Source organism: Maniola hyperantus, chromosome 3 (genome assembly GCF_902806685.2).
Source record: "Maniola hyperantus chromosome 3, iAphHyp1.2, whole genome shotgun sequence".
Classification (NCBI taxonomy): domain Eukaryota; kingdom Metazoa; phylum Arthropoda; class Insecta; order Lepidoptera; family Nymphalidae; genus Maniola; species Maniola hyperantus.
Genome location: NC_048538.1, coordinates 7743845 through 7757918, shown reverse-complemented (window position 1 = coordinate 7757918; position 14074 = coordinate 7743845). Strand labels below are relative to the sequence as shown.

The 14074-nt window shown below is 32.9% G+C and overlaps 1 protein-coding gene across 1 annotated transcript in view; it reads left to right on the top strand.

The window, feature by feature from the left end:
- Positions 1-1220: 1220 nt before the first annotated feature.
- The window catches only part of LOC117996620 (G-protein coupled receptor dmsr-1-like), a 29557-nt gene continuing 16703 nt past the window's right edge, over positions 1221-14074 (top strand). The window contains exon 1 of the mRNA XM_034984731.2: positions 1221-1481. The gene's annotated coding sequence lies outside the window, so the exon portion shown is untranslated. The remainder of the gene's footprint in view (positions 1482-14074) is intronic.

The following is a 14074-nucleotide window of genomic DNA, read 5'->3' as shown; positions in this document are numbered from 1 at the left end:
TGAGCCTTAACTGTTACCTACGTTATTATCGTTGATAAATAAAATTGTTTTAAAGGATGGGCCGTGAAAAAGTAACAGAGAGACACACTTTCGCATTTATATACTTATGGGTTGTTTTCGAATATTTGATCATATAAAGTAGGTTCATCGTGTGCTTGTAACAAATTTATCTTTTTTAATACAAATCATAAATAAGTTATTGGTGATCACATATTTCTAGGTGAAATCGTATCCTTATAATATACTTCAATAGTTGACAAACTGGGGTCTATTTACAAAACTGTTACAATATTCAGGACAAAATACTCGGACTTTGAAATCTCAAAATTATGTAATGTCAGTTCGGAAAAGGTCGTGGCAGGGCAGGCTCGCCAAGTGGTGATCAATAAATTATTCAATACCCGTAAACCGTTATTCAAGTTCAATAGGTACTTACATATCTTGTGGTATTATTGTGTCATATGGCTACTGATTAAACGCACACTACCGAGTTTTCAGACGACATTTATTTTGGATGCCATTACGGAATTCGATAAATGTCATTGCGGAATAGCATTATAGTAGGTATTCAGTAAAATAGTTCGAAGAACCGGTACGAAAACGTTAGGGTTAAGTGCTGTAATGGCGACCTCACATCAGAAGGCGCAGCGTTGCAATCAATGACATTAGATAAACGAGTCGCAGGGAGAGCTTAGATACCGGCGGCATGCCGCGGCATGTGCAAGTCCCTACAAGAGCTGTCCAGCTGTGGACGTCTATTAGTAGACGACGATGATGATATTTTCGGTCCATGCTGCATGGCTATGTTTCTCGTGATCCCAGATGTCGATAATCCTTATCTCTGGACTGAGATGAATTTGTGATTCATAAAAACACTGAACTAAAGGCTCAATATATATACATACCTATCTATAAAACGAAACCTAAAAATCCAATCAAAATATCGTGTAAGCGTCATTCAGAAAAGCAGTGGTATTCTTTAACTATTTTTAGACCAGTTAGTATAATATGTAGATATAGCGATAAAATATTGAATATAGTAGCAAGCTTGATTTCACAAAAAACAGACGCATGGGATATCCTTTAAAATATTCTCTTTCAAAAATTTTATGTATTTTTTCGGGAAATGTCCATTGCCAATTCGCATATATCTGACTGCGATTTCTCTTTGGACGTTACATTTCAGGCGCGTCAGCTTGAAGTATTTGCAGTCACAATGAGTGTGGCCCTGGCGTAACACGCCGCCCTAACGGCGCTCCGTCACTCAGGATCGCGTAAATAATTCTAGACACGAACCTCTTGGCATTTGGCCTTTTTATATTTAAATTTAAATTAATCTAGATTTCATATTATTTGCTTGCAAGTACAGTGCACACATTCATCTCCATATTGTCTAACGGGAAACTTGAAAGGTTTCGCAATTGTTCTGATTGTTCCGAAGTGATGTGACTCCTGAGAACTATGTTTACTTGTTTGAGTTGGTAAGTCAATCAATCAAAAAGTTTCTTAAAGTACTAATGCATGTTGTGGGTCCATTTCTACCTTCAAATACATGAAATACACATGAATGCTCACTAATAGAGTAGGATAGATATCTACAAACTGAAATTCGAAAAGAATTTGGTAGTGTTTTTGAAAGTATAAGAGATATATCTATTATAGTCAATTACGATTGGGTATAGTGTGGATAAACGGCTGAAAAATGATGATCATTTGGGGATGTTTTTTCAAATCTAAATTTTATTCGAAACTAGCTGACCCGGCGAACTTCTTAGATACCGCCTAACAGTCGATTCTTTAATTTTTTTTAAATAATGTAAGGTTGCATTACTTTTGTGTTATTATTAATGTTAAAACAAAATGTATTTTTAATTAGAGTATAAATAATTCTGTGATTGAATCGAAATTTATATCGATAATAATTATAATATGGTTTGAAAATGTGCTTTATAAAAACAATACTAAACTCCTTGGTCATTAATTCTGTCAAAGTTCAATAAATAATTCCTATAATATGTTCTTTCTTTAAATTTGTTGGCGGCTGCACGGAACCAGAGAGAAAAGAGGGGAAAAAGGAATATGGCGGGAATTATTTAATTAGTGGACGTGAAAATAGGAAATAAAAGGAGATTTAAGATAGATGTGCAGTATTGTAATTTGTAACGAATAAATAGGAGTAAATAACTGAAGCTGGTGTTTTCTTATTTCCTGGATTGAAGTACTTTCTTACAATACTTACACTTTTTTTAATTTTTCTCTCCGTAAGAACCACTTCGTATCGTATACTTCATACTTATCGTACTATATCTACGATCTAAAATACTAATCGTACTTCAAGGAATATTATAAAAAAAGCTGTTCTTGAGATTTGCGATCAGCAACACATTTAGCGATTCATTTTTATATATAGAAAGAAAGATTTTGAAATTTGGATTCAGTCCATCATTATTCCATCAACATAATATTCTTTATTTTTTCGATAATAATAATTCTTCCGCCAACTAGCATCTTTCTATCCTATATAAATAATTAAAAATTATTTCTCTGTGTCCGTTATAGACTTTGAAACCATCCAACCGATGAGCCCAAACCGGTTTCATTAGAAAGGCAATACTGCGAAGATGATTTTAAACACAAATAACAATGCATTAGGCACATTCTTTTTTAGCGTTGTAGCACACGCCGGGTATCCGCTAGGTAGTCGATAATAATAATTTGATCGATATCAACAATAATTAAGCCATTAAGCCCATATCCTATGGGTACCTACCGTATCGGTTGCGATAAAATAACTAATCAAACAATATGAGAGTTCGTCACGGCTTTATAAAGAAACTTTTAATGTTTGGAAATCTAATATTATCTTCTACATAATATATGTATAATAGAAACAGGTGACCGACTGACTGACTGACTGACTGATCTATCGAAGCAGAGCTCAAAGTAGTAATCGGGCTGGTTGGCATGCAGATAGCTATAATGACGTAGACATCCGCTAAGAAAGGATTTTGAAAATTAATTGTAATATAAAATAGGGGTTTGAAATTTGTGTAGTTCACACGTCGCGGACATAAACATAGTTATCTAAATTGCAATGCATGCATTAGCTACTCCTCATGGCGGGTCACCTATCATATATCTTAAGTAATTATCAGGTGAGCAACCGCTCAAAATAATAAAGTTCATCACACAAGTATCTATTCATACCTCTTTAGTAAATCGGAAAGATTCATTAAAATAGCACAGAGAAAATGAATTAGTTTCTTCTTTATATTCGTTTTATTACGTTAGTTATTATTTATTGGCTTAATTAGTAACATGGATATTATTATTGTTTCGTCACAAGCGATAAAATAGTGTGCAGAATATTAATTAATGAAATACGTATACCTTATCAATATTTTCCAGTACTTAGTCGTTATAATAAAAAGCCACGTCAGAAGCGTAGGAGTTATAAAAGCTTTTGACAAGTTAAATTTACATATTACAACGTCTGCAATTAAGCTTTGAACGTGCGAAGTACTTTGATTTCAAGTATTTTCAACGACAGCTAACTATCTACAACCAAGTAAGTAGGTACCGTAAAATTCTTTTACTTTTACTTACATTTCTTTCGTCTGAGGCTGGTTTCCGCACTTAGGTAGAAGTTTCTGTCGAAAAATATTATAATGGTTCTTTTTTTTTAAATCAAAAATCATTGTAAGTACCTATTTATCTATTCTAAAAAGAGTAAATTTTTGCGTAAAATCAATTTATAGACTATATTTTATACAGAAACTTATAAATAAGTAATAATTTCCAAATGAAACAATAAACCTTTTTCAAGTTTCTGTAGAGTGAAGAAGTTAAAAAACAACTCTAGAACAATAAAACTTTCAAAAGCTTAGCTTCTTAGATTTGTTCGAGCAACTACCGGATAGTAGATATAATAATATTATGTTCCTAAATTGATTTTGAATACTTTTATAATACATGTAGGTACCTACAGTACGCGGCAGAAAAAAATGTATGTGAAGGAGATAGCGATAGTCGTTGAGACCGATAAAACGTCATATAGGTATGAGTGATAACGTTCTACAAAGCCAAAATGTCACTCTAAAGTTCGATGTACATTAATTTTTGCCGCGTACTGATTACTTACTCATACTAAGGAACTTATCGAGAAGATGCCATAGCGATAGACGTGGTCTATTAATTTCTGCTGGTTGTTATTAAACGTTTCTAATTAAACTCACAGATTGATAACTAGAGGTTTATAATACTCCGGACTGAAAATACTTTCTGAAAGAAAGACTTGCCTTATGAATATTCATGAAGGGAACCCTAGCCAAGATTGAGAGCAAGTTGGCCAAAGAAACTGCTTTCAAATATTATGAGTTACGGTTCTTCGCCTTGTGAACCCTATCTCATACCTATTACTTACTTATTTGAATCTAGCTATAATCACCTTGAACGAACTAAAATCAGCAGCGCGCCACAATTACGGTAGTAGGGGGTAGTTTATTCATTACATAGACATATTTAAAAATAATACTTAGAAAAAAATGAAAAATCACCACACTAACCTCATACAGATAGGTTAAGAATAATGCTAAAAAAAATATATTTTGCCACTTATACAAAAAATACCTACATTCCACCTATTTGGCAAGGGAAATGTTTTCAAGTAAAAGCTAGAATTTCTCATCATGTTTGATTTCTTTGCAAACTACCTACATTCGTGGTAGGTAGTTTGCAAAGAATACATATATGTATTACAAATAGACTACTTCGAAACGAACGATTACGAATACCTATTCGTATTATTTGTAGGTAGGTATATCTAATGCGATATTAGGGGGATGGGGATGCTCATCTTTAATTCAATTTACTACCTCATACAGGCAGATTACAATGTGTATTTAGGTTGGATTGATTTAGGTTGGATTTAGGTTTTTAAAAATCCCGTGAGATAAACTCTTTGATTTTCCGAGATGAAAAGTAAATGTCCTTCCCCGGGATGCAATCTATGGCTGTACTACATTTCGTCAAAATCGGTTAAACGGATGGGCCTAGTTAGTTTTAATTTGTATAATGTATAGGTAATTAGGGAATGAAACATGGAAAGCTGGAAGAAATCTCTGTTTAGAGATGAAGCATTTCCAATGCTTACTTGATTTATTATTAGTATTACTTTGTAACGAAGTACAATTTTAGTAGGTACACGAAAAATAAAAAATAAAAATTACAGTTTTACTATATTTTAATTTTAATTTCTTGTCAAAAATTATTGTATTAAAACTTGAAGTTTTACTATATTTTGTAGAGTTTATGAATTTATTTTTTGTACAAAAAGAGACTTTTTTGTACTTTACGAGATATAATACCTAGTTATGAAACAACTACCTTTTAAACAAAGTGATTGCTACGACGTAGCGCATAAGCAAGTTGCCAAAGTACTTAGTACTACCACAGTTTAACGAAATACTAGTACTACCACCTACCCAACTATGCTATTAGGTACAGTATATTCTGTGGTATTACTATTAGCGGTGTTTTTTCGCTACGTTTGTTAGCATGTAAAATACGTGGTGTAGAATGATAAGTATGTTAATAAATTGGGTATAATTGAGTATAACATAATAAGTTGAACGATTTTACTAACATAGGAAAATAATGACCACACCAACAAATGACCGACAACAATGTGATGAAGGGGAAATATGTTTTGTAGGTAGAGATAAAAATTGAAGTTAGTATAAAAGTGTTATAAAAGCATTAGCCGATAGTAAAGAAAGATCATCATCATCATCATCATCATCATGATAAACCTAACGCCGCCGGCCCATTACTGAGCACAGGACTCTCAGAATGAAATGAGTTTAGGCCATAGTCCGCCACGCTGGCCCTGTGTGGACTGGCAGATTACCCCTTTGAGAACATTGTGCGAAACTCTCAGGTATGCAGTTTTCCTCACACTATTTTTCTTCACTAAAATGCACATAACTCCATGTCTTAACCACTAGGCTAGCAGCACTCTTATAAAGAAAGATATTCGCACTCAATCGAATCAAGAAATGTCACCGAGTCATGGTGGTATAGATATTCGTAGAGTGCTCGGCACGTGCTATGAATATGTTAGAGATATCCAGAAAACTAGAAAATCCCGAAAATCATTTTTTTACTTGCTGAAAAGTTAGTCTTTGATTGTGATCTCACCTTGCAGTCTAAGGGTGAGATCTATAGAGCGCACTCTGACTTTGCTTAGACTTAAGACATAATTAAAACGAGACAGAGCTATATCTCTCACATAAATCTGTCTCGTTTAAACTCAATCTTAAATCTGAGCAAAGTCAAAGTGCGCTCTATAGATCTCAGCCTTAGATCGAAGCGGGCTATTTTTGTTTTCAGTATTTAAAACGTATTTAAATGAAGAAATTTCTAAATCTATAAATCTCGACTCTAGTATCATAAGGTCGGATGTGGATTTTTGCTACTTTTGAGGAGAGCCAAAACAAAAATGCTAGGGAAATCGGGTCATAATTTCTAAACTACTAGAGATACAATTTCAGTTGTTTTTGTAATATGTAACACTTAACTGTACCTATCATTAACCATTACTAGAAATACTTTATCATTAATAAATAAAATATAAACTCACAATTTCTTCAAAATGGACGATATGCGACTTTATGCTGGTAATATTCGTAACTGTACTAAAAAATTGTGTGCATAAGTTGTAAACCGACTTTATGGCTGCAATTTTTACTATTACAAATTTGAAATAAAAGTCGGATCTATTACTTAATATTTCATAATACGTCTTAACTGATTATACATAAGTAATATTCGGACAAAAGATCACAGTAGTTATCTCACAAAAATCATTTAGGAGTTTTGTGAGATAGCAACAATGTACCTATCTGATTTTTCTGAAACTGATTAGTTAGATCTGAAACATAATAATTGCATTCGCCCGATAGTCTGACCATTGCATCCGTGTAAACCTTGTGACTTCTGAATGAATGAAAATAAAATTTACAAATTCACAAATAAAGCCCATTAATTAAAAACAGCAGCCAAAAATTGAAAAAAAAATTACAAAGTAATTAGAAACCTACAGTGGGCCAAACATTTTTTGTGGAATTGCATACATGACGGTTACATCAATATAGAAATCTAAAACATGCCAACATAGCCTGATTTTCCTTATAATGATTAGGTACGTAAAGTAAGAATGGAGGTCAGCAGGTACCTACTGCAAAAGTTGGTTATATTTTACAGTGGATAATGGTTTCTCATTATGTCGTATATTGGGCGAAAGCGGGGAAGAATTTTAAGTTTATATGTACCTATAACATACTAATGAAATACAAAAAAGTCTTCTTTAAAGTAGTTTTTATAAAATAATAACACCCAGCATTATTGCGGGTGTTTATTTATTTAATAATTTTTTTTTTATATATATAACAAACGGTCCTGATATATCACCTTTGTAAAGGGATGTGGTCTTTAAAAATATGTTGTAGTGCCAAATCAAACTTATCAAAAAGTTTTGTTTCCTTCGCATGTTCTTGTAAACTGTGACCAATCTCTTAGTTTAGTAATCTGCATTGTTTTCAGCTGTTCCCTTTTTTTCTATTTGTGCATGGATTACATCTTACTCCACGTAGGTACATGTTGCATTTTAGCATAAAGCTTGTGATTTATCACTTTTTAGTGTGGTAATCCTTATAGTAATCATAAGTAAGCCATAACGATTATCATGCTCCGATTATGACGAACACAATTATCAGACCACAAAGTCAATTCTTCAACAATTTCGAGAATACTTTGTTTCTTCTATAGTAGATTAATGAAATAAGACAAGATACTGTTTTATTCCTTCCGCTGCAGCTGATGTTTTCAGACCACATTAAAGTAGCAACACTGCTGGTAGCATCATGAATCGTTTTTAAGGTGCAGAAACTACGCAGGTATAAGGATTTACTGTTAGTCAAATCCGGCATTGCCACTTTTGTAATAAAAAAAATACTTTCTGCTTTCTTGAAAATTCCATTGCTTCTGTTACGACTGTTCTTTTTAACAGATACTTTTTTAAACTGTTTCTTTCGTGTTTTAGTTAAGTTTTTTTATTTTTTTACTTTCACTTTTATTAGTTGTTTAATTAATAAATTAATTTATACTACATTTATATTTAAATTAACATAATCTAAAGCTTCCTATAATTAGGTATGTTTCGTTAGAATCACTATCATCACATATTGTAGGTGCCTTATAATTTCTGCTCTCGATTAATATCAAATTCGGTCGATTATAAGATGGGTAAAGAAGGAAAAAATTGATTAGGTACTCTAATTTTTTAAGGCTACCTTAAAAACTAGGGCAATAAATTTTTGAACTGATGATTTGAACTATGATTCATAAAAAACACCATAAATGCACGGTTTTTTGTTTAGTGGGGTATTATTATAATATATGTTTAGATTTCCATGGTGTGATTTTCGTGGTCCTAAAAGATTTTCTAGTCTACATTTTCAAAATGTCTTCAGCTTTATTCTGGCTCTTTACTTTTTTCCCGCAGTTTAGTCCAAAATTTTGGTGAAATAGGATGGATCTCTTACCAATTAATCACATCAACTTTAATGTAGTCACAAACAAAAAGCTTTATTTCAACTTACTTCCATGAATTTTATTGCAAAATTATTTATATTACAAGGCAAAAAGTCTTAAATGATTCACAGTCCAAATATTAATACAAAAAATTCGAAGCATAACATCTGTTGTGATTTTACCTAACAAAATTATTACATATTTTAGAAGCAGAAGTGCGTAACTGCAGTACCAGCTAGTATTACAAATAAACTAATTTCGTAGCATAATGGTCGAACTCAAAATACATCTATCATTTTTCTCCATTGCTTTGGTGCATACATACGCAAGTCAAAAAATATAATTATGGTTCTCCAAATTTTTAGAATGTGTTCAGATACGACATTATGCATGTATTTATCTTTGCAACGAAAAGAGATAGAAATACTGGTGTCAGCTTGGCAGAAAGAGCCCGAAATGCTCATTACCTTTATGTAAAAAAGTGAGTTTGGTCGGAAGTACACATCCGACCTTATGATGCTAGAGTCGAGAAATACGTTACTATGACATACCCGCGACATTGTTCGTATACAGTATTATACATAATACATATTAAGTATAAACCTTCAACCCTTCTTCGTGAAATAAGGATTTAAAAATCTTTAAATTTTATTTTTGAACGCAGATTTTAATTAAACTAACCGGTCTGTGTAATTTTCTACATTCTTTCGTAAGGAAGCGTGGTTCATTCCTGTCTATCCCAACAAACCTCTGCGTGGAATTTGAACTATTCGAATTTACGATTATGATGCTTTCTCATACCTCCTGGCCAAAAAGGAACCTCCTAACAGGGAGTTTTGTGTAACAACACGTAAACCTTTTTTTTATTTTTCTACTGAACTAGCTTATGCTCGCGACTTCGTCCGCGTGGACTACAAAATTTCAAACCCCTATTTAACCCCCTTAGGAGTTGAATTTTCAAAAATCCTTTCTTAGCGGATGCCTACGTCATAATAGCTATCTGCATGCCAAATTTCAGCCCGATCCGTCCAGTAGTTTGAGCTGTGCGTTGATAGATCAGTCAGTCATTCAGTCAGTCAGTCAGTCAGTCAGTCAGTCACCTTTTCCTTTTATATATATAGATTATAAAATTGAAGTTTTGTACTTCATTAATATCTACATATAATATCAAATAAATAATATACTGGATCGATTGCCGGACGAAACTTTCGCAGTTCGAATTCAATTATAGTACCTATTATATTATTTATACTAGATAGTGTTAGTTACATACTATACCTACCAGCTACTCCATTTTAAACCGAAATCGTTCCACTAGAACTCGAATTTCACGCAGACAAAGCCGATGGCATTTATTTTATGATATTAGGTATAGGTATGCATGACTAGTTAAATCACCACGTTGGAATGAATCCTTTAACATTTTTGCAGTTTGTTTGAATGACTCACGCGTCACGAGCATAATGATGGTACGAGCTCAGAAACTTTCACGCAAATGCCAACAACTGTATAAAGTTGAAACTCGTTCGGATGAAAGATGCAGAACGTATAGACTATGAAACATGAGCACACAAACATTAATTTTTAAATATAATATAAGAAGACAATAATTATTTGTACTTATGTAAAGACGTTCATTTTTGTTTAATTTTTAAGGCAATAATATTTTTGCATTATGAAGAGAAACATGGTACAGTCCAGTTTATTGTTTGCTCTAACTATTATCCCAGGTCTCTATAGAAGCGTTTTTACTTTCTATACTTAGTAAGATAGCCCATGGAGTAGTTAAGTAGATGTTATAGGGCTCAATCGGCACGGTAGCAGGTCGAAGGAAGTATTGGTCCTGATACCTAAATATATTGGATATCACGCAAACATAATCATAGCTCTAGACTACACATTATGTAAAGTGCTTCGTGCGTAATACCAGTTAGAGAAAATAAAAATAAATCTATTTAATAAACATTATACATTCTGATGCTTCAAAAGAAACAAATATATCAGTTGTCGAAAGAAAGATCGTGATGTGATGGCGATGTGTGGGTTCGTATTATAATATATGTATAACTTAGCGAAAGTTTGTTTGTTTGTTGGTTTGATTTTCAATCACACAGCGATGGGATAACTGATCGACGTGATTTGTTTGCATGGTTTTATAATTCCTGTAGAAAGACATGTCGCTACTTTTTATCCTAGAAAAAGAATAAGTTCATGCGGACGAAGTTGCGGGCATCACTACAGTTATATAAAAGGACTAGCTGATCCCCGCGGCTTCGCCCGCGTAGATTTAGGTTTTTAAAGATCCCGTATAGCCTATGTCACTCAGGAATAATGTAGCTTTCTACTGGTGAAAGAATTTTTAAAATCGGTTCAGTAGTTCTAAAGATTACCCCCTACAAACAAACTTAACGACATTACCTCTTTATATAATATAGCTGATCCCCGCGGCTTCGCCCGCGTAGATTTAGGTTTTTAAAGATCCCGTATAGCCTATGTCACTCAGGAATAATGTAGCTTTCTACTGGTGAAAGAATTTTTAAAATCGGTTCAGTAGTTCTAAAGATTACCCCCTACAAACAAACTTAACGACATTTACCTCTTTATATAATATAGCTGATCCCCGCGGCTTCGCCCGCGTAGATTTAGGTTTATTTTAGTTTATTTTGTTTGTTACCTCAGATTGAGGATTGATCTCTAAAGCGTTCATTTCGCTGCAGCGATCAATCCTTAATCTGAGTATAAGTTTATAAGTTAGAATATAAGTTTACATACATAAGTACAATTTAATACGTAGATTATAGTTATTTTTAAGGAGCGCCAGCTCGCCAACAAACTGGCTCACCAGTTTGGCGAGAAAATAATAATGTAAATATTTGGTGTACCTACGCTTGTTATAAATAAAAAAAAAAAAAAAAAAAAAAAAGGTTTTTAAAGATCCCGTATAGCCTATGTCACTCAGGAATAATGTAGCTTTCTACTGGTGAAAGAATTTTTAAAATCGGTTCAGTAGTTCTAAAGATTACCCCCTACAAACAAACTTAACGACATTACCTCTTTATATAATACAACGGGCCGTGCAGCAGAAATCGTAATATTTTAATTTCGCCATAACTTCAAAACCAAACGTCCAATTTTAATCATTCAAAGACCAAATATTATCTCCATAAACTGTTCTTAGTGATGAAATCATTTATTTTGATAAGGATTAATAGCATGAGTAAAATAAACGCGTTTAAATGTAGTCCAAAAAAAAAAGATTTTTAAATAAAAAATGGTTGCTGTGCCTCACTCGACATAGATGGGTATAGTGTGTCGCGGACTTTTTTGTAGATATTTATAAGATCTACAATTAATTAGAACATTTTATCGTTCTATCTTTTATAGTTTAGGCAGCGTACGCAAAATAAGTAACTTTTCTGGTTGATTTTTTACACCTTGTGTCCGAAAAACCCAAATATCTTACGGAACCCTATTTTTTTCCAAAATAAAATATAGCCTATGTTACTCGTGGATAATGTAGCTTTCGAATGGTGAAAGAATTTTTAAAATCGGTCCAGTAGTTTTTGAGCCTATTCAGTACAAACAAACAAACAAACAAACAAACAAACAAAGTTTGCCTCTTTATAATATTAGTGTAGACATAAACTGTTCTTAGTGATGAAATCATTTATTTTGATAAGGATTAATAGCATGAGTAAAATAAACGCGTTTAAATGTAGTCCAAAAAAAATTCAAGATTTTTAAATAAAAAATGGTTGCTGTGCCTCACTCGACATAGATGGGTATAGTGTGTCGCGGACTTTTTTGTAGATATTTATAAGATCTACAATTAATTAGAACATTTTATGGTTCTATCTTTTATAGTTTAGGCAGCGTACGCAAAATAAGTAACTTTTCTGGTTGATTTTTTACACCTTGTGTCCGAAAAACCCAAATATCTTACGGAACCCTATTTTTTTCCAAAATAAAATATAGCCTATGTTACTCGTGGATAATGTAGCTTTCGAATGGTGAAAGAATTTTTAAAATCGGTCCAGTAGTTTTTGAGCCTATTCAGTACAAACAAACAAACAAACAAACAAACAAACAAACAAAGTTTTCCTCTTTATAATATTAGTGTAGATAGCTGATCCCCGCGGCTTCGCCCGCGTAGATTTAGGTTTATTTTAGTTTATTTTGTTTGTTACCTCAGATTGAGGATTGATCTCTAAAGCGTTCATTTCGCTGCAGCGATCAATCCTTAATCTGAGTATAAGTTTATAAGTTAGAATATAAGTTTACATACATAAGTACAATTTAATACGTAGATTATAGTTATTTTTAAGGAGCGCCAGCTCGCCAACAAACTGGCTCACCAGTTTGGCGAGAAAATAATAATGTAAATATTTGGTGTACCTACGCTTGTTATAAAAAAAAAAAAAAAAAAAGGTTTTTAAAGATCCCGTATAGCCTATGTCACTCAGGAATAATGTAGCTTTCTACTGGTGAAAGAATTTTTAAAATCGGTTCAGTAGTTCTAAAGATTACCCCCTACAAACAAACTTAACGACATTACCTCTTTATATAATATGTAGACAACGGGCCGTGCAGCAGAAATCGTAATATTTTAATTTCGCCATAACTTCAAAACCAAACGTCCAATTTTAATCATTCAAAGACCAAATATTATCTCCATAAACTGTTCTTAGTGATGAAATCATTTATTTTGATAAGGATTAATAGCATGAGTAAAATAAACGCGTTTAAATGTAGTCCAAAAAAAATTCAAGATTTTTAAATAAAAAAATGGTTGCTGTGCCTCACTCGACATAGATGGGTATAGTGTGTCGCGGACTTTTTTGTAGATATTTATAAGATCTACAATTAATTAGAACATTTTATGGTTCTATCTTTTATAGTTTAGGCAGCGTACGCAAAATAAGTAACTTTTCTGGTTGATTTTTTACACCTTGTGTCCGAAAAACCCAAATATCTTACGGAACCCTATTTTTTTCCAAAATAAAATATAGCCTATGTTACTCGTGGATAATGTAGCTTTCGAATGGTGAAAGAATTTTTAAAATCGGTCCAGTAGTTTTTGAGCCTATTCAGTACAAACAAACAAACAAACAAACAAACAAACAAACAAACAAACAAACAAACAAACAAAGTTTTCCTCTTTATAATATTAGTGTAGATTAGTGTAGATAAACCGGCGCTGTGTTTAAAAACTTGAGATTTTTCACGTAGGGTTTCTTTATAACATCTATCGAGTGAGGTTAGGCCATTGATGTCGGAAGTCCGGTTAGACCCCCACTAAGAAAGGATGTTAGAAATTCGACCCGAGCGAAGCCGGGGCTTCCTAGTCAGAGATATTTGTATTTTACATGCCTACAAGTATAAAAATAAGATTCGCAATCAGCGTTTTAAGTTTCTAGAAAACGAACAGCTACTAGTTAAAAGGTCAAGGATCGAGGAAGGAGGCCTAAGTAGATACTATACC